The sequence below is a fragment of the Symphodus melops genome (assembly GCF_947650265.1).
Source record: "Symphodus melops genome assembly, chromosome: 5".
Classification (NCBI taxonomy): Eukaryota; Metazoa; Chordata; class Actinopteri; order Labriformes; family Labridae; genus Symphodus; species Symphodus melops.
Genome location: NC_136695.1, coordinates 26,973,667 through 26,992,944, shown reverse-complemented (window position 1 = coordinate 26,992,944; position 19,278 = coordinate 26,973,667). Strand labels below are relative to the sequence as shown.

Genomic DNA, 19,278 nt, shown 5'->3' with positions numbered 1-19,278 from the left:
TAAGTTAGCCAGAGTCCTCCATGTGACACATCGACCGCAGTCCCCTCCCCCCCATCCCACCCTTGCATTAAACCAGAGTCACTGTAAACTGAGTATAAAACCCATAATCCTTTGCATCTGGGTTCTTGGCGTGGCGCAGAAGACGGGTTCTCCTGCTAGACCGCAGTTAGGTTGGCACACACTCCCCCAGTTGCTGCTTTGCTTCATGTTGGGTGGGTGGATGCAGAGACCCTCGAAAAAAAACACTGCAGAGGCAAACAATGACATGCCACACCCTGAAATGTAACACAAGGACACCGAACACACACACACACACACACACACACACACACACACTTTTCAAGGGGTTCAATGATCAACTTTGCCACATTACAAAGTGTCTCCTGTGAAGAAGCACACGGCCTACATCAACACTTTCCGCTCTGTTTACAGTAAAGACATCACATACGGTAAAAGGTGGTGCCATGAAAAGAGCTGAACCCCCACTCTGGAAAAGTTCAGAGTGGAAAACAGTTGGCAGCTCAAGTGCAGTTGACGGTTCTCGGGGGAGTTGCGTGACAAATGTATGATCCAGCGAGGGAGAGAGGAGGCGGCCCTGCACACAATTTGAAAGTCTGAATTCGCTGTGCGCGCTCTGTGATGTTTGCTATCTGCGAGAAATGAGACACTTGTGAACTTTTGACTTTCGAAACTTAAAGGAAGGCTGCAGAAATGTGAACTTTGCAAAGTCTGGATTTTTTTCCTTTCCTTCTTCAGACCTATAAACTGTCTCAATCCGAGTCCTCCACTGTGCATCTGTATCTTAAAATTGCAACAGCAGATCTCCACAGTTTTGAGTTTCCAGAAATAACATGGGAATAAATAATTTGGATTCTTGTCAAACTTCTCCCCAAAAGGCTCTTAAATACAACGACAGATGCCCATTGCAGCCTGCCAATCTGTCCCATGGTTGGAGTTGTTTAAAAGCTCTGTTAATTAGGGAGCTGCAATGGAAAAACTAATGAAATCACCTCATGTCAACTCTATGTCATCTCTGCTGCAACTTCAGGCCAGCTTTCATTTGGCAGCCTCAGGGTATGTGGTCGGGGAGCGTTTCCCCCCTTTTTCTCCCCCAATTTATATTCATTCAAGTTTAGCTCTTCAGGGGGGAAGTTTCCCAAATTGTTCCAATCAGGCTGCAGATCTCAGGTCTGTGTTGAACATCACGTTACTTTACTTTTAAAGGTAAGATAAATGGTAGCTTTAACATGCAGTCCGTTTGTGAAATATGATCACAAAGACACAAAATGTCCAACTGCTGCAGGCTGGCAAGAAAATCAAACAGTCTGTTAGTCTTGTTCCTTAGCCAGCGTTTCATCCAACATGTTTACTGAAGGAGAGGAAGGTGCAGATGCAGAGAGTCTTGAAGTCTGTGTGTGCAGAAACGTAGCTGATGTTTATCATCTGGACTTTTTTTTGTGACTTTTACTTCGATGTTTGTTAGAAAAGCAGGAGAGATCAACCCGTAAGTAGAACTGGGTTTTGTTCAAAATGTAACTTTGTGAGCATCATTTTTGCTGCTCTTTAATGTGACTGTGGCCATCCTGATATCCAGCATGTCATGTGACAAAGAGCCTCGTGCATGTAATGACTTCAGGTTCTTTACATTTTGTCTGCAGAGCTCCAAGCTACGGACCCTACAGGGTTCTTTCATTCACACCTGAACAAAGCCTGCTATCAGGGGCTTTACCCTTAAAGGGCGCAAAATTTAAAATATAAATATAGAAAAAATCTAATTTATTACCCTTGCAAATATATCATGGAACAAAGGCTTCCTAATAAGGGAGCAAAGTCTGGATTTGTTGTTGTTCTCGGGTCTGTGTTCACATACGGACAGGATGGCACTTCTTCTGGCTTGTTTGTTTCACTCAGATGCTGAAAGCTCTTTTTTCATGTGTTTTCTTTCCGAGTCAACCCCTCCCCTTTCCAGCAGTTAGTTCTGCCATCATGCGGGGGAAGAGAGACAAACCCCGAGCTCAGGGAAGCTGATTGTGGCCTCGAAAACAAACCTAAAACAGATCAATCAAGTTTGAGATGAATATCATGACTCAGCTGTTTTTAAAGGTGCATAAATAAATGTATTATTGAAATTGATTTCAGAATCACCTGTCTGCTGCTGTTTCTGCCTCAGAGACCCCTGCATGTGAAACAGGATGGGGGGGAAGTGTGTCGAGGGAGGAGTCGTGTCTGAAGAGGGCGTTTTCTAAAAAAGTAGTTTTCTGTTTGTCTCTTAAAACCTCCTTTTAAAGAAATGCAGTCTGAAGTTTATCTCTGGCTCTTAACATCTGTGTTTTTACTGCGTCTGTCTCTTTGTGTTGTTTTTTTATATGCTGTTATCGTTCTGTATTTTTGTGAAGTATTCCATAACCCTTAAGATGTGCAGTATATAAATAATCCCTTCACCTTTTACACAAGTGAGATGAGTTACCTCAGTGGGAGTCGACTGCTTGTTTGAGGCATGAACCTACGAGTGAAAGGCTTAAAGGGCTACACGCAGACGAGGAGCATTTTCATTACAAAAGCTCAGTGGCAAATGTGGACTCTTCAGCAAATCGACCAACCAATCGCACAAGAACATTAATCACTCGGCCAATGACAGACGTTCATGATTACAGGTCAAACTTTGCTGTGGTCCATCCAAAAACAACCGAGCAGAGATCCTGAGGCAGGAGGAGAACATTCCAGCGAGTGACTTTAACGTACGTGAACATCAAAGTTCAATCCAGGATGCAGGGTGTAATGACCACACCTTTTCCTGGAGTGGTTAAACGTGGATTAGATAGACTGATGTGTGTGTGTGTGTGTGTGTGTTTGTGAGTGTTTTTGTTGGAAACAGACTTTTCGAGTGAAGTCAGAAGTTGGTGCGGTTGTGTGACAGGAGAACAGAGTCTGTGGATAAGAGTGATATGGTCACCATGGTAGCCCTGTTGTTTTGAACGGCATCAACATGGACATAAACACGAGTCCAGACTCAATGTGTACAGATCGTTTCAGCCTGCCGCCAGCCGTCGCTGTGCTTTAATACCTGAGTTTTTATTTTCACAGATCCGTTATAACACACGCAGCTCAAGTTTTTCTGAGATGTCAAACTGGAAAACTTAAGTAAAAGATTACATCGTATAATTATATAATTATACTGTAGTAAACATGAACTAATTCAGATAATTTATCTGACAGATCTGCTCCAGTCCTCCATGTTTGATCTGACACCGTACAGGGACTGACCCTGGACTGGTTTCTCTAGTGAAACCAAATCCTACAAGGTGTTTTAAGAAAAAGGACACTTAAGGGTACCATAAAGCAGACCTGGTCACACAGACATGAGCTCTGCCACTGTGACGCCAAAGAGGACTTTGATTGAGCGACAGTGTTCAACTATCTGTAAAAAGATTTGACGTTCAGAAGATTACAAACACACTGGGAAAAAAAAACCCCGTTGCATTAGCTTTTCATTCAGCTCATTTTATTGGCAGCACACAACACATGCACAGTTGTTTTGTGCCATTCTGAATTAACGTTCAAATGTTAGATGCTTTGAACACATGTATCGCTCCTTTTACAACAACACAACGAAGTACAGGATAAAACCAAACAAATGCTTAAACTGGAGTCTTTGGGGATGCTGATCAGAAAAGGAATAAATAATCCGTGTTTGAAATGTTTTCTTTAGTGCAGATGTGTGTGCTCTGATGTGGTCTACACTCACATTCTCTTTTGTGTTGTCAGCTGAAGGGCTTTCTGCCAGGAGGCCTCTTCGCTCCCCCTGTTGTATTACTCGGACACGTTTGAGGCTCGTGCGCCCTGCACACAGGCCCGCAGTGCAAAGTGCTGCCCGGCCCTCCACGCTGCAGACTTTAACCACAGGGAGGATGGCTGTGGCTTCAATGGTCAGAGAGAACTGAGGGGTCCAAAAAAACAACTTTAACCACTGAGACAGTGTGACAAATACACCGTCAGAATTCGATGGAGCAGAACAAACAAAAACACAGACTCAAACACCTTGGGTTGAAATCATGTCTGGTCTTCGAAAAGTAAAGTTTTGTGCAAAGTTGTGGGACTGAAATGGTGGAAAAACCCAAAATGGAGGCTCTGGCTGAGGTTTCCAAGCGACATGACCATACAGCGCTGTAATTATATGTGCCGTAATGCTCTGTTGATCATACTGGTTGCAGAGACACATAGAGCTCTTATAAAACTCACAGCCATTCCACAAACCGTGACCAGAAAACATAGCTTTGCATTGTAAACGTTCACAGTAAGAGCACAGGCGAAAAACCTCTCCGTCCACAACACAAGTCGGCCGCAGCTTGTGTGAGAACAAAATTCAGAGCCCATAGTAGCATCATAATGTAGTTCTGTTTAAAGTAGACGACCATGATGTCACAGTTCATTAGTACATGAACCATCTGTTTCCAAAGTGTGCCTCTAACATCGAGTCCTGAGTTACCTGGTGGTTACAACTCCACATTTTGTAGATGAACCAAAAAGGCCAGTTGTGTTGTTTTCCAGCGTAAGTAACTTTTGTACCAAATTAAAAAGTATGATTCTCTTTAACTCTATCGAAAATATGAAATAGTCGTCAAAACGATGCAGACTACAACATTTTCCCAATGCCCCCCTATTCAAACATCTATGGCTTTAACGCTATTCATTGCCGAAAAAATTCAATATGGCACATCTGTATTTCAGTTGCCATGGTTTCCTACTCACAGACGAGCCAGAAGCTGGCGATATAACTGGTATAAAACCTGCTCTGCAGAGCTACGTGGACGCACCAACACATGTGACGTGCTAACAACAGAATCGACTGAGCTGTGTAAACCAGGAACACACTGCTTAAATGAAAAACAGTTTCCTAATGGTGGTGCTAAACGAAAGTCACAGGATCATTGAAATCATCTGGGCTCCATCAATGTCTGTTCCAGATTTTACCCTGACCCATGCAGTACTGCTTCAAAGCTCTGAACTGACCGATCGACGCTCCACTGCAAACACGACAAAAGGAAGAGCCAAGTTTGAACTCAAACTGCATGTGTCCTTTAACAGAAAACACTCGCAACACAACGGCATCAGGACTTCAAACTTTGCTGACTCATGTTGTAACTATCTGAAAAGTCCTCTGCAGTGCGGAGTCTATAACAGGGATTATGTGTAACAGCTGAAACATTTGATTGATCCGGTGGAATGTGACGCTTGAATCACGGACGCGTTGTTGATTCAGACGCTTCCTCCTCGTCTCTTCCTGAGCTTTACTATCAGACCGCTCCTCAACTTCCAGTCAGGAAACTCTCTCTTCACTCCGTCCATGAATGCATCAGTGAGTCAGCTACTCATGTTTCTTTAATTTGCATAATTATTTCTTTCCTTCATGATAAGACTATGACTCAAAACCCTCAGGGTAGCGTTAGGACACTTCCAAATCTAAAAAGGAGGTAAAACTAATAAAATATCTTCTGTGCTGTGTTCTTAGATTGTATTTAAAAAAAAATCTCTTATTTAAGCCCCGTTTCCACCAAGCGGTCTGGTATGGATCAGTACAGTTTGGTTTGGTTCGTTAAAGCCTGATCCTGTTTGCGTTTCAACAGCCAACCGTGCCACATTTGGTAGGCGGCGTGTGTAAAGGCTTGTTCTTGAGTGTGGTCTGCATTGTTGGGTTAGCAGGCTGATGTTAGCACACCTAAGTTAGCTTGTAGCTTCACGTTGCATTAAAATGAACACGGACAGACGGTGATCTGAAATTGATAACAATGACGTCAAAATAAGCAGTCGGTATGTTGTTCTTTTTTCTCGTCCTCGACTTGAACACTTTATTCACAAGGGGACGAGTCCGACGTCTCGTCCATGTTAGAGCAGCTCCGACAACAACACTTCTGCTTAAGTGAAGGTCTCTAATTTCGCTCAGTGTCTCCAGCTTAAACTTTTCAGAGCCTGTGTTTGGTCTGACTAAATGATACTCACATTAATTCTACCATTGATCCCTGTGTTGTTCTCATCCTAATTCTCTGTACACATCCCGGTCTCTTTCTCATGCTCACATTTCCACCACGGCTCATTGACTTCATAACGTTGCTCTCTTTGCTTTATATCGCCTCCAAAACAAACGCCTCATGTCCTCCTCTCGGGGTCAGGAAGTTGTGGGAAACGTTGTATTAAAACGAGATTCATTAGGACCTTAAGTCACCGTGTCCCGAGCTGATCTTCCCAAGATTCAAATATGCAAAGGACAGCACTTATTTCAGCCATATTTATTAGCATAGTTCCTGAAACATATACAGAACAGGCCACGAGGTCAAGAGCCTTTGAAATCATCAGAGGAGCAAAGAAAACAGACACAACCTCGGGGGAACTCTGACAGCAATGACAAGCTGCTGCTGTTTGTGTTTCTCTGAGCTGAGTAAATCTTTGCAAAGAAGAGAAAAGTCGACGACTTTATTATGCATGAAAGCAAACGGCATCGATGCATGCAGGACCACGTTTCCCAGTCTTTAATCCTTTCTTTGTCTAAGACGTGTTCTGTATTGATCACAGGAGTTAAAGTTGTCTTGGCTGCAGATGTGCAACGGCATTATTCAGGATCTCTGCGTCGATAATCAACTGATTCTTTCCACACTTGTGCATAAATATTTCATCCCAACTCCAGGGAGGGACTCTGTTTGCATCGAGCTGAGAAGCAGCTACAAGAAAACAAAAAATCACTTCATTTCACTGGTGGAAGCTGCATGTTCTGTAACTGTGGTTTATGCTCCGTCTTCTCACAATGGGTGAAAATCAAATTGACTTACTCTGTATGAACTGTATGAGTAAGTGGTTTTCGAGTTAACACAGCTACATCTTGCATTTACTGTTTGTACTGTAGCCAGGGAGAGCTAATTCCAGTTGGCCGCAGGGTTTCGTCTCGTGTTTCTCAAGGACAACTCTGGCAATATGGTGGACTTTTCTTAATGTCAACAAATCCCATAAAAAACCAGCAAAACCAGCAATGAACACATTCAACTAATAAATGTTCCCCATTTGTAGCCAGAGCCTGCTAGATCTTATTCCCATGTTCGACATAAACTATGAAGTTAAATCACAGCATGTTCCATTACTACGATAAACATGGGGACTGTAGTTTATTTTGGGTCAGTCCAGCATACGCCTTCCTGCTGCCTTAAACACACACAAACATGTATTCATCCACACTTAAAAGTCTCCTGTAATGATCTTGCTGAGTGAGATGTTTTGACTTAAGTAGAAACCATCGACAGTAGATAGGAAGTAAATGTCGCCTGTTTTTAAAGGAGAAACATTAGTGCCTTAAAAATACTTTTTTTTTTTACAGGTCAGGTGGGCGCCTAGTCGCTGCTTCTCAAAGCACCTCAAATGTTATTGAAACAAACGACAACATGAGCCGACATCTTGGTTTACTTCTTCCTCAGTAATTAATTTCCTTATTAGTTTTTATCAGTTTAATTAAATTAAACTCAAGTTTGACTTTATTGGTTGGTCAATCGAAAAAGATAAAGAAAACAGGGGCGCATGGACTCAAGCATTAAATGGGTCTGATGATCTAGAATAGTTTGATGGCCTTTGATGACATGTTCATGCTGTTGGACTTTGCCTTTTGTTTTCTGTTTCTCCTGCTGAAGGCATTCGCTCAAACTCCAACCAGCTGAAGCTGTTGCTCCCTTCCCAAATGTCTTTGTGCTCGGTCGCTAGTTTAACGTCTTCCTCCACACAGCAGGAGGTTCATTTCATATGTAATGGTCCCCTTTAGATATGAGTTTACCATAGAGAAGAGTACGCTGAAGGGCGTGTCCACCTTTCACAAGTCACTCCTAAAGTAATCCAGGATAGAAACGTGTTTCTCCTGGCGGCTAAAAATGTAATGAAAGAAATAAAGACGGCCATTTGAGTCTCTTTTGCACCTTTAAGAAAAAGCTAAAGACACCTACAACCTCACTGACGAAGATGGTGAAGATGATGGTTTTGTTTGATAGCAACGATGTTAGGATGGTTCTATGTGTCCATGTTGTGCTCTGCCTCTGGTCACAGTGTTGTTCTTGTTGTCTCAGCCTTTGAATCTTTAGCTGTTAAATTCAACTAATATTCTTCAAACATCATCCATCATGAATGCAAACTATTACTGTACATCGACTTGTAGCTGGAAAGACTTTGTTATAATGGCTCTCGGGTGTTACAAACACAATGTGCACATCTGGATGTCCTTCAAGTGCGATAACATATGCGAAAGCAATCTGAATCTATTTCACAGCTTTGGCCGACGTCACAGTCTGCCCCTGACAGGCAGGACGTCCCTCGCTCTTGTGCTCTTCTTGTTTGACTCATCGTTTTGTTACGAGGGGAAACAGGCGATAAGACAGCCGCCAATAAAGGAGGCCACGCTGAACCACTGCAGGCGACTGAAATCTGCCAACTCATCACAAATCTCCACATCCAACATGGACATAAACACAGATGTGCACACAGAAAACCTCGCCTGCTCCATGTACCAAAACACACACAGGCACACGGCTTTCCTTTCTTTCCATTACAACCTTTGTTTTGGCCGAGGAGCGTGCAGATTGCTTACTCTTGTGGTCTTGACCCCTCGTGGTAGGGGAGCTGCTGGTGTGAAATCAGATCCCAAGTGCTTTGGCAAAAAAACTACCACTAACACAGAAGCTGAAAGAAGCTCCAGTGTCTAGAAAACCACAATTATAAGATTATTTTACCTAATTTACGCTGCATTTAAAAATGATTTCTTATGATTTGACACATGCCTACTGTGTAAAAACAGTTGTAGTAAATTCATGATTTGTTGATGCATGTCGGGTAAAATATGAGCTTCTTGGGGGGTCTTTGGTGCCAAAACGAGATTGTCCTGATCCCTCTGAATGACTGCGGTGACTGAAGACTGAAGCAGAATATTTTGCTGAGACACAAGATTTAAGAAGGACGTATATCATTCTGCGCGGATTACGTTCCCATGCAACCGCCTTTATGTGAGTCTTTAAGTCCTGGCTGTATGAAAGAGAAGCAATTTACAGTAAGAGACTGAAACCACGCTGCATCTGGTTTCAGTTAAGACAACACTTCGATTGTGACTGGATGGCAGCTTTTTTTCCTCTCTCTCTCTTTCTCTGTTCGCAGCTGCCATAAAAACAGAGAGCTCGGAAACATTTGAGCTTGAGAGGCGATCTCTTTCTGTAGCTGTTGATAAAAGAAAAATTCTGATGTTTGTTTCCAGGAATAACTAGTATTAACATTTCTTCCCTGAAGGGAAAACAATGTGACACTTGGATGATTGAGCACTGACTCAAGTGTTGCTGCGCACTGAGAGACAGATGTGTGTTTCAATTACTGCCATGTGGTCAAACGTAAAGGAGGTAACTTTAAAGAAAAAAGAACTCATGACCTTACATAAGAAGTACATGCTGTTTTCACACTTGCACTTCTGGAAAACTCTAGAAAGCTTCAGGACAGCCTGGCCCTGAAATCTTCTTGAGATATTTTGTTCATGTATGTCCCTCACTGTTGAAGGTCTGAAGGAAGAGGAGGGATTCTCAACTCCAGTCTCACAGGTTTGAACCTTTATATTAGTGCTTCATGTTGTTGGACGTATTCACAGTATTAAATGCACAAGTGGAAAAGAACATGCTGGCAGGCTGAGAAGACAAAGAAGCAGCTTCATTACGTGCATGAGGATGGTTGTGCATTATAGTAGCAGGGAAGAAGGCGTCAGTTAGTTTGAAGTTCATTAAAGGAAGTTTGGTGCTTATATATTTCAGACTCTGTCACCCGGAAAGGCTTGAAGCAGCAGCAGAGTACCACCTACACAGGTAGAGTTATCAGTTATTATCTTGATTAGCTCGCCTCGTCTCTATCTCTATTTCCAGGAAGTCCAGCCGGGCCAGTAAATTCCTCAAAGTTAAACACTGCTGGTTTACAGGCCGACCTCCTGCATATGGTGTGCTGCCTTTTTGGAGGACGAAGTGGAAACCTGCAACTTATTAAAGTGATCATTTAAGAGCCTTTTTTTTTTTTTTTTTAACACATAGCCCCCCGAAAAATCTCCGTCTCTCTCTCTCTCTCTCTCTCTCTCCCTCGCTCTCTCTCTCCAGATGGGCCTCATCCTGCAACATCTGGAAGTTAAAGCCTTATTTTCTTCGCTCAAAAACTTCGGCCACGTGTGCTACCCTGAAGGTGAACCCTCAGAGATTGTTCCTTTACTTAGTCTCAGTCTCTGTGCTTTTCCCACCAGTGTCACTAGACTGAAGCCTTTTCAAACCCCACAGGTGGTGTCATTAATCCACTTTACTGGACCGCCTCGTGGCCTGAAAAGAGATGAAAGTAGAATCTTCAGTGAGTGCTTGAGCTAATTGAAAAGTCCAGCATGGCAGTCTGTGTTGTGCAACACGTTATAAGCCTCTCGGGGCTTTTTGCCGCGACACCTGCATGTCTGTGCAGCACAACAGGAAAGTCAGAGGGCAAAGAGCTAGTTACAAACCTCCACACAGGACATCCTGGGCAGCACGGTGGGAGGGCGACCCCACGAGAGGAATGGCTGCAGTGGCCTGTCATCTTGTTTGGGTCTGATGTTCCATCTCAATGATAACAAGTGAGGAGGAAACTGTCGACACTTTTTTCTTTTTTGGGATTGCCAGAAACAGGAGCAGGATGAAACACAGCATGTCCCCTGTGAGTCAGAGACCCCGTCCACACATGCCAAAAACCCTGGAAAATATCCCAACATTTTACCGAGGTGAGCTCCGTGTATGAACGTAAATAGAAAGTTTTTCTCCGAAAATGTATACATTAGTTTTCCCACAGGCCTCCAAAGAAATGTTCCGCAAGTCAATGTGTAAACAGAGCAGGTAGTGTTTAGTGGGACGGGGGAAAATGGATGTTTTTCTCTTCTAAAAATATTGTGCCAGTAGTTTTCACTGATGGACAAAACTTCTAAAAAAGTTTGCTGCAAAATCTTCACCTTGTAAAAGCTGCGAAACTGTTCGCTCTGCGTGCATGTTGTGAAGCAGCTTCATCCTCCTCTGCGCTCCACGTTGGTTCTTTTCCACTCATTTGTCAAACTGCACAGAGCATTGATATCAAGACAAAAACTCGTGAGCATGGCCGCCATCTTGGAAAGTTTTTTTTTTATCGTTATGTCCTGTCTCCTGAGACGCCGTCCTCTCCCGCCGTGAATGTATGAAAGAGGAACCTTGGATTATTTCAGATGCAGGCCGTCCTTAAGTTCTGAATGTGTGGAAAAAGGCTGCAGAGGATTTTTTTTGTTTTCATAGTGAGGCCTCTTACGAAGCTCCTTTGAATGAGTTTCGACCGTTTTGACAATTAATGAAGGAGTCAGCGTTTCAGCTGTTAACACATTCACAAAAAGCAGAAGTCATAACTGCATATCTTGTCAGCACTTTATTGATGATAACATGCTTTTCTCATTACTTTCAAATTCACCACAACTCCCTGGTTAACTATTATCCGTCTGCGTCTATAAATGTCATCTCTTCAGCTGACTTTATTTCACTTCCACAGGCCAAAAGAAAAACATGTTTTCATGTAAATCAAAGCCGGTCCCCTCAGTCCCTCAGGCCCCTGCTCCGCCGTCCTCTGTCTTCAATCAGCTCTGCAGAGGAACACAGGAATGAAAACTGGGACAAACAATAGGATGCAGATAGGAAACATCTTGCATGTACATCCAGGTCTGCATCTCTACGCTCTCCTTCCTCTGACATGTAAACAGAAGTGAGTTGGGAATAAATCCAGGCGCCTAAAAGGAAAAGTCCTTCAACAGTGCCATCAGACCTTCACTGACTCTCCTTCTCTCATTTCTTTTTTCCAACAGAATACCTTTCTCTCTCTCTCTCTTGGCTTCTGTGTCCATTTCTGCAAATATCCCTTTTTTTCCACATGAAGCCCGTGTTGTTTTGAGTAATGGGGACACTGAAATCATGATAATCTGTCATCCCACTTTTCCTGAGCACAAGTTTGTCTTTCAGAAGTGGCCTGGAAAAAAAAAATGGGGAGGAGGGGGAAGGAAAATAAGTCCTCTCATAAAAATGCAAGATGGACGACTGAGAGAGTCGCAGCTTAACACAGCTGGTGGAGTGGATCAGGGTCTGAGTCTGAGCACAAAAAAAAAAAAACATCAAAAGTTTGAGCTCAAATCCACATCGTGCCAAGCATGACACAGAGGCCATTTGTTTTCCACATGCAAAACTCACATTTTGAATGGTAAACTCATGAAGTGACGTTTTATAACTTAGTATTCTTTCCTCCATCTGCATGACGTTTTAACAACAATATCTTCAACATAATTCAGTGTTTGTCCAAAACAAACAGTGAGACGCCTTCGCCTTACTTAATCTAATTCTACATCTCAAGTTTTCTTTAGTTTCACTCATCCTGCGTCGACGCCGCAGTGACACACAGACACCAAAGAAAGCCCCTGAAATCTTAATGAACAATGTCTCCAGTGCTGCTCCACCCACCAACCACCAACATAAGCAAGTTCAGGAAGGACCCTCACCACAGTACAAGTAGTCTGTGGTCACCTCATTAAGCCGCTGCAGGCAGGCAGGCTCCTCCTTCTGTTACGGCCCCCAAACCCCCCGACCCCAGCTTTTTATGATAGGTTATTTGAGCCAGAGCCCGACGAAACTGTACATGTTCCCCCCACCAGAGCAGAGCCAACGACCCAAAACCCCCGAGCTGGAGGGCTGCAGCAGAATCTGATCCAAATTACTTGTGCGGCTGCAGAGCACATGGGGTTGAAAGGCTTATATAAGCCTGTGGTAGGAATATTCAACCCCCGTCACCTTCTGTTGAATTCCCCCATCTCTTTATCTCTTTAGATTCAGACTATTTTAGCATTAAAAAAAAAACAACTTACAGTCTACAATCATTTAATCATTCTTTCTAGTCAAACATTGTTGTGTAAAACTTTTAAACGAAGGAGCCAATTATCCAATCAGCATGAAACATTTTACACATACATAAACAATTTTTTCCCACATGGATTTGGGCCGTTGACATGTCAGTGTGCCGATCAACACGCAGCTTAAGGAACAATAGAGCAGCCACTAGCAGCCACACGCTCGCTCACTTTGAAGTAAACATGTCTATTGAGACATTTAGCACTGGAGCAATGAGGTGTGACCGTCATACTGCCTCAGTCCATGCCTCAAATAACTACACAAACAAAGACCGATGTAAGCGAGGCTGTGATGTCACATAAATAACACACACACATGTCGCGTGGCTGACGGGTTAAAGCTCGTCGAGACAAACTGCGGCCTTCACAGGACGCCATGCAGACACTCCGGGTCCCCTCCATGATGTCACAATACAGTTTAAAAAATGACACGGCGCTGGGGATCAAATTAACAGCCAAGGCGTTAACCTCTGTTTTTTTTTAATCCATCCTCCCTCGAATCCTTTGTGTCTCTGTCCAGTGTCATCTCCTGTCAAAGCATATCCAATGACTCGTCTGAACTTCTGAGTCCTCTCAGACAAACAGATGGCAAGACGGGCAGATCTCCAGGTGTCAGACGGGAGATGGGTTTGTTACTCTTCCAAATAGCAACAGCGTCAGATTTGTTCTTTTCCTCCAAATATGAAAAAAAAAGATGGCCTCAGAGAGACACCTTATAGGGTTACTATCCCCATGCAGATTGAAGATATTTGAATCAAAATGACGTACTATTTTTAGGAATTGTTGGAGAAGGACGAAGGAAAGTTCAGACTTCCTGGTGTTTGTGGTTGCCAGAGCAGATGTGAGGTCAGGTGGCAGAGATTTAACTCTGATAGTTAATCACACTTCGCCTTCCTCACAGATGTTTTTTACGTTTTTACATCGTGCCAGGGCCTTTTTCTTTCAGCTTTCATTCAAATGTTGCAGACAATCAGAGAAAAAAAGCGCAAAGAAATGGATGATTTTACAGCTCGAGGAGAAAGTTTCCAAAACAGTTTGATGTACTTTATGGCTCGAAGCACACGGGGGATCAGGACTGTTAAAATGTCAGCCGATTTGTCAGTGAGTGAGCATGAAAGAAGCTCAACAGGCAATATACTATTAATATTTATGTTTGAGAATATAAGAGTTTAGATACACTTTGAAAAACAAGAGGTATAAATCGAGCAGATTTATTTAAATGTGAGCGATCGCGTGTCCTTATTATTTGTGGTGGAGAGAAAAAAAAAACAGAATAAAAACAGCAGACGGTAGATAAACGAAAAGCTAACTTGTTTGTTGTCTCCTGATTAAAGGAAGGATGTGTGACTTTTTGAAACATGATGGATATATAGAGGATCTACTTGATTTCTGCGGTATTTATGTGTACTATGTCCCACATGCTTCCTTTAAATACTTTGCAGCCTGTGCAGCCGTTTGAATTGTGGAAAAACTTCATTAAAAGCAAAGACGGAGTAAATATAAGTCGGACTTTAAAGCTGAAACAAAAAACAGATTGTAACTGTCTGTCTTAAATGTGGATAATACACTTTTACACAAACTGTGCAGATTTTGTTTTTTACTGCAGGCCACATTAAATGATGATAAAAGTGACGCAGCGAGTTTATGATCCCATCAGAGTCTAACATCTCCGAGTCCTGGAGACGACAAGAAAACAATCAGTGTCACATGTGGTGCAAACACACGAAACAAGCATCCACCAGCCTCGTTATACTCTCACATCTGCTTCACCTGATGAACATGAGTGAGCTGAGTCACACATCACACTCAGGATGTCACACGCTTGTTTTGGCTGCAGCCACCACGCCGCCACGTTTCATCGGCCTGAGTCAGCTCCTCTGTGACCCTCACACAGGTCACGAGCTGGATCCAGATAGTCCTATATAAAAAAATCCAACACAGCAGAGGCTGAAGAGGAGGAGGAGAGGAAACGGCAGAACCTCCTCCCAGCGACTTCCTCTGCAATGAGTCGATAGAGAAGATCTGCCAGAGCAGCCTTTCTGACTCACGCTCTGTTGATAGAAGCTGGAGACGTTTCAGAGCAGAGACGCCAAGTAACTCAAGAGGAGAAGAAAAAAAAACAGCAAGTGCATAACGTGATGACACAAAGCCAGGAGCTCACTTAAACAAGTGCACTTTGATCACTTGTTGGTGAGCTGAGAGATGGTTTGATTAGCTGAAGAAAAAAAAACATTGTGAAGAGAAGAAGAAGTGACCTACATGTTTGAAAAGCAGCAGAGAGACATCAAGTGGGCAGTTTAATTTCTGGTTACACAGAAACATTTCTTATATTTATGAGAGATGCTCTCCTGTTTGGAAAGTTTGTTTAACAGGTGACTTATTCTGCCCAATTAAAACATAGTGTGGTGTACCTTGCCAGCACTAAATTAATTTTCCACAACGAATGATGATGGCCGATTGATGTCGGTTCATGCCACATTATTTACCGAGGTGTCTGTCGTCCAGCACTGATTCTGAACAGATGCATCCCTGATGATTAAAGTACGATTTGACATACAGCACATAATAGCCTTTTAAAGAGTTCTTCCTTCTAGACAAACCATGCAGTATCTCTCTCTCCACCTGTACGAGTCCTGACCTCACTTTTCCATCATGTGTTATCCCCACTGGACCATTTATCCTCCCAAAAAATCCTGAACACAAACTTCAACTTTAAGACATCAAGGTCTCCAAGTCTCCTGAAGACAAAAACAACTCTCTCTCCTCCTCCTTGACCTCCTTATATCTCCCCTCTGCTCCATCCCTCCTCCTAATGAAAAACCAGCTGCATCATTGAAAGGCTGTCTCTATGGAATAAATCCGTTATAAAGCTAAGTGAATGCATACTATTGTATTGTTATGTATGAAAGTAGCAATTCTGCACAATGTCTTTTTCGGCACTTAACATTTCTAAATGCAGATGTGTCACTTCAGCTCAGCAGGGTGAAAGAAATAAATCACTATCAAGCACCCTGTTAAGATGCAGTGACAATAAGCTAAATTATGCAGGTACTGTAAGCCAAAGGAAAACGTTCTTTGAGCACTAAAAGGTCCCTGTAGGATTGTTAGACCGCCGTATATAGGACGTCTTGTTGATTAAAATGTTGCACTCGGGTTTGTGCATCATTTAACATTCAATCTTTAACAGTATTTGAAATGAGAGGATCCCATTTCATGAGCTCATCATTTATCAGAATCAATTTATTTTGAATTCAGAACTGAGGTGCAACTCTCACCGTCTCTCCAAAGTCACAAAAAGTGCTTTGTTATGATCGTTGTTGTTTATGTATGTAGATTGATAATGACTAGTTTAACACGTGTCTACACAGTTTTCTTAAGTCAACTCTCTGTTTTTCATTTGGTGATATTTCAACATTATGTGTGTGGAGGCTTTGAATAACCTCAGTTGTTTTCTGCCTTTTTCCTCCACTGCATATATACAAATTTCAGTATAAGGCAAGGCAAGGCAAGGCAAGTTTATTTATATAGCACTGTTCAGACACAAGGCAATTCACAGTGCTTTACAGACATAAAAACAGAAATAGAAATGTATAGAAAACATATTCCCTATAACTGTTCTGTTCTGTCCCACAAATGGGTGAGAGCTGCACTAAACTATTTATATTTTAGTAAAGTAAATCATTACACAGTATTGTTCACAATATGTGCAAGACAACTTTGAAAATAAGTTGAAAAAAGACTTTACTGTAAACCAGTGATGAACAGAAAACTCTCAGGTCTTTTTCCATTCTCTATTTTTTTATAAATCCAAAACAAAACAAAACAAAAATAAGCAGACTTCACATTTAGACACATGAAATCATCAGAGACACCGTAACCCTCCTCTAAGAAATGCACTGATTTTAAACGTGCTGACGAAAGTGTAAAGAAACCTTTTGACACATCGACACTGAGAACAGTAACTTTAAAGCCACAGATGACAAACAGACGCACCTACAAGTCACTATAAGAAGGATTGAAAAGTCGCATCCTTTCGCATTTCTGCGACTTTGGTTCGTTTATCCACATGAACACAGACACATTCATCTCTCTGTCAAGTCTATTCTATTAAAACAGCAAGTTCGTTACCAACAATGTGTCGCCTCTAAAAATCCGCTTGGTTTGGTTCAGTTTAATTCACTGAATGTTTTTGACTCACCTTGGCAGCCAGGAGCTCCAGCGTTAATGTGTCGCTCTTATCGCAGTCAGACCAACACGTCCCAAAGAAGAAAGTTCTTTTTGTGATTTAACGATTCATCCTTGCTGCAAACATGTGAGTCTAGAGCCCTTAGTAAACTCTTTGAGCGGTGTAAACATTAAGGAGAGAGAGTCAGAAAGAGAGCAGTCGCATCTGACGTGGAGAGGGGAGAGGGGGGGGGCGTCCTGAAGTTAAGCCAAAGAAAATGGAAAAAACTGTGACACACAGAGGGGACTGAGTGAAGGAGGAGCAGGAGGAGAGAAAGGGAGGCGGGATGGAGCACAGATGATTTAAAGGGAGGAGAGAGAGAGAGAGTTGTTTTTGTCTTCATGAGTCTTGGAGACCTTGATGTCTTAAAAGTTTAAGTTTGTCTTCAGGATTTTTTGTGGGAGGATAAATGGTCCAGTGGGGATAACACATGATGGAAAACTCAGGTCAGGACTCTTACAGGTGGAGGAATAGATAATAGGACAATACTGTCAGCAGCTTCTTAGCTTAGCTTAGCATAAAGACTGGAAAGTCTAGTCGAGGGAGCAGCTTATCATCCTCTGCTCGAGGTAGACAATCTAACCTGTTCAGCCCGATGACTGTGGCGGTGTGCAAAAAAACAAAGAGGGGGACCACCATGGAGAAATAAAAAGAGTTATTCAAACAAAAGGGCGAAAAAAACCCACTTTAAGTTCATTCAAAAATCCACCAAAAAGGCAGTGACAGTGTGACAAGAAAAACCACAAAACAAAGGACTCACAAACTAACAGTCTGTAGGGAAATAGAAAAAACTATTGAAGTCCAACTTCAAAACCAAGAAAAGAAGAGAATGCCTCAAGGAAAAATACGCAGCGGACAGGAAGGTAGAAGTAATGATCTGACAAAGACTGACCGACAGCCTACGAGTAGTACTGATTCAGTCAAAATGCAGTTTACAAAAAAATGCAAGATCTGCACTACTCCAAAACTACCTGAAAATCATCTGAAAGACATGCACATGCATCAGACCAGAGCTTCTCCCGTACTGTTTCCCACAATTCAAAGAGCCAGGTTGATCGAAATGACGGACAGTAACGGCCAATATAATGGGAGTCAGACTAAACAATACAATCCGAGTCAGACTAGACCATACAAACACACCAACATTTATCCTTTTTGATCTCAAAATCATGAAAATCATGCTGTAATGTTTTGCCTGAGGACGATGTCATGTTTAAAGAGGACAGCTGCCATAGATAAGGCACATCTTATATACAGAAGGTCTCCATATGATGATGAATTGAAATGAAGGGGTTTGGCCCATGATAATAAAAAAAAACAAAAAAACCCATTTTGAACAGATTTCTTTCTCTCACACACGTTTCTCATTTCTTGACAGCTGTGTAACCTCCTCTGAGATTTCATGTCAGTCAGCCTCTGCAGCCAGCAGTTGGTGGATTTCCTCCAAAACAGTAGGCCAGCCATGATAACCAGCCAGTGCAGGATGGGTGTTTGTGCCCCCCCCCCCCCCCATCACCCCCCTGCTGTGTGCTGACAAAGATAAACAATCATGGATGGAGACCTGCTGGAGCAACATCCTCACTGCCCGGAAACAAGTGCAGAGGGAAATAAAACTGTTTCCTGCCGAACAGACCAGCAGTCCCACTGAGGATGAAGACAGGGAGGCATTAATGATGCAATGCAATTAATGACATCATCAGTTTATATCTGGGATGTTGACAATAACTCAGCTAAAACTCCTTATTTTTTTTCTGGAGCTCAATATCGCCATCTGTTGGTGTCTGAAGGTTATAGCCTCTAAATTTGCACTGGGACATTTTTTAGACACCTCAAACTATATTTTTTAATGTTCATGTATGTGAGGCTGAATGTTGGAGTTATGTTTTTAAAACATGCAATAGTTCATACTGATAGACACTCCAACCATCAGCGTATATTAAGGAGCTTGGAGTAGTCAGAAAAGTCAAGTTACAAGTCCATGTACCATTGAGCATTTACATGGGAGAAGGCTGAAATGTTACAACATTAACAAACAACAAATCGAGCAAAATTAATTGAACATTGAACGAAAAATATAATGAGAGTC

General features: G+C 42.4%; 1 protein-coding gene and 1 long non-coding RNA gene across 2 annotated transcripts in view; one reads left to right on the top strand and one right to left on the bottom strand.

Annotated features, from left to right (window-relative positions):
* The window catches only part of pear1 (platelet endothelial aggregation receptor 1), a 50,543-nt gene extending 33,222 nt beyond the window's left edge, over positions 1–17,321 (bottom strand). Inside the window, exon 1 of the mRNA XM_079344719.1 lies at positions 17,166–17,321. The gene's annotated coding sequence lies outside the window, so the exon portion shown is untranslated. The remainder of the gene's footprint in view (positions 1–17,165) is intronic.
* LOC306824543 lies at positions 9,617–14,848 on the top strand. Its single transcript, XR_013779155.1, has 3 exons — positions 9,617–9,860; positions 10,143–10,224; positions 10,317–14,848. It is a non-coding gene; the product is annotated as an uncharacterized lncRNA (long non-coding RNA).
* Positions 17,322–19,278: the final 1,957 nt, after the last annotated feature.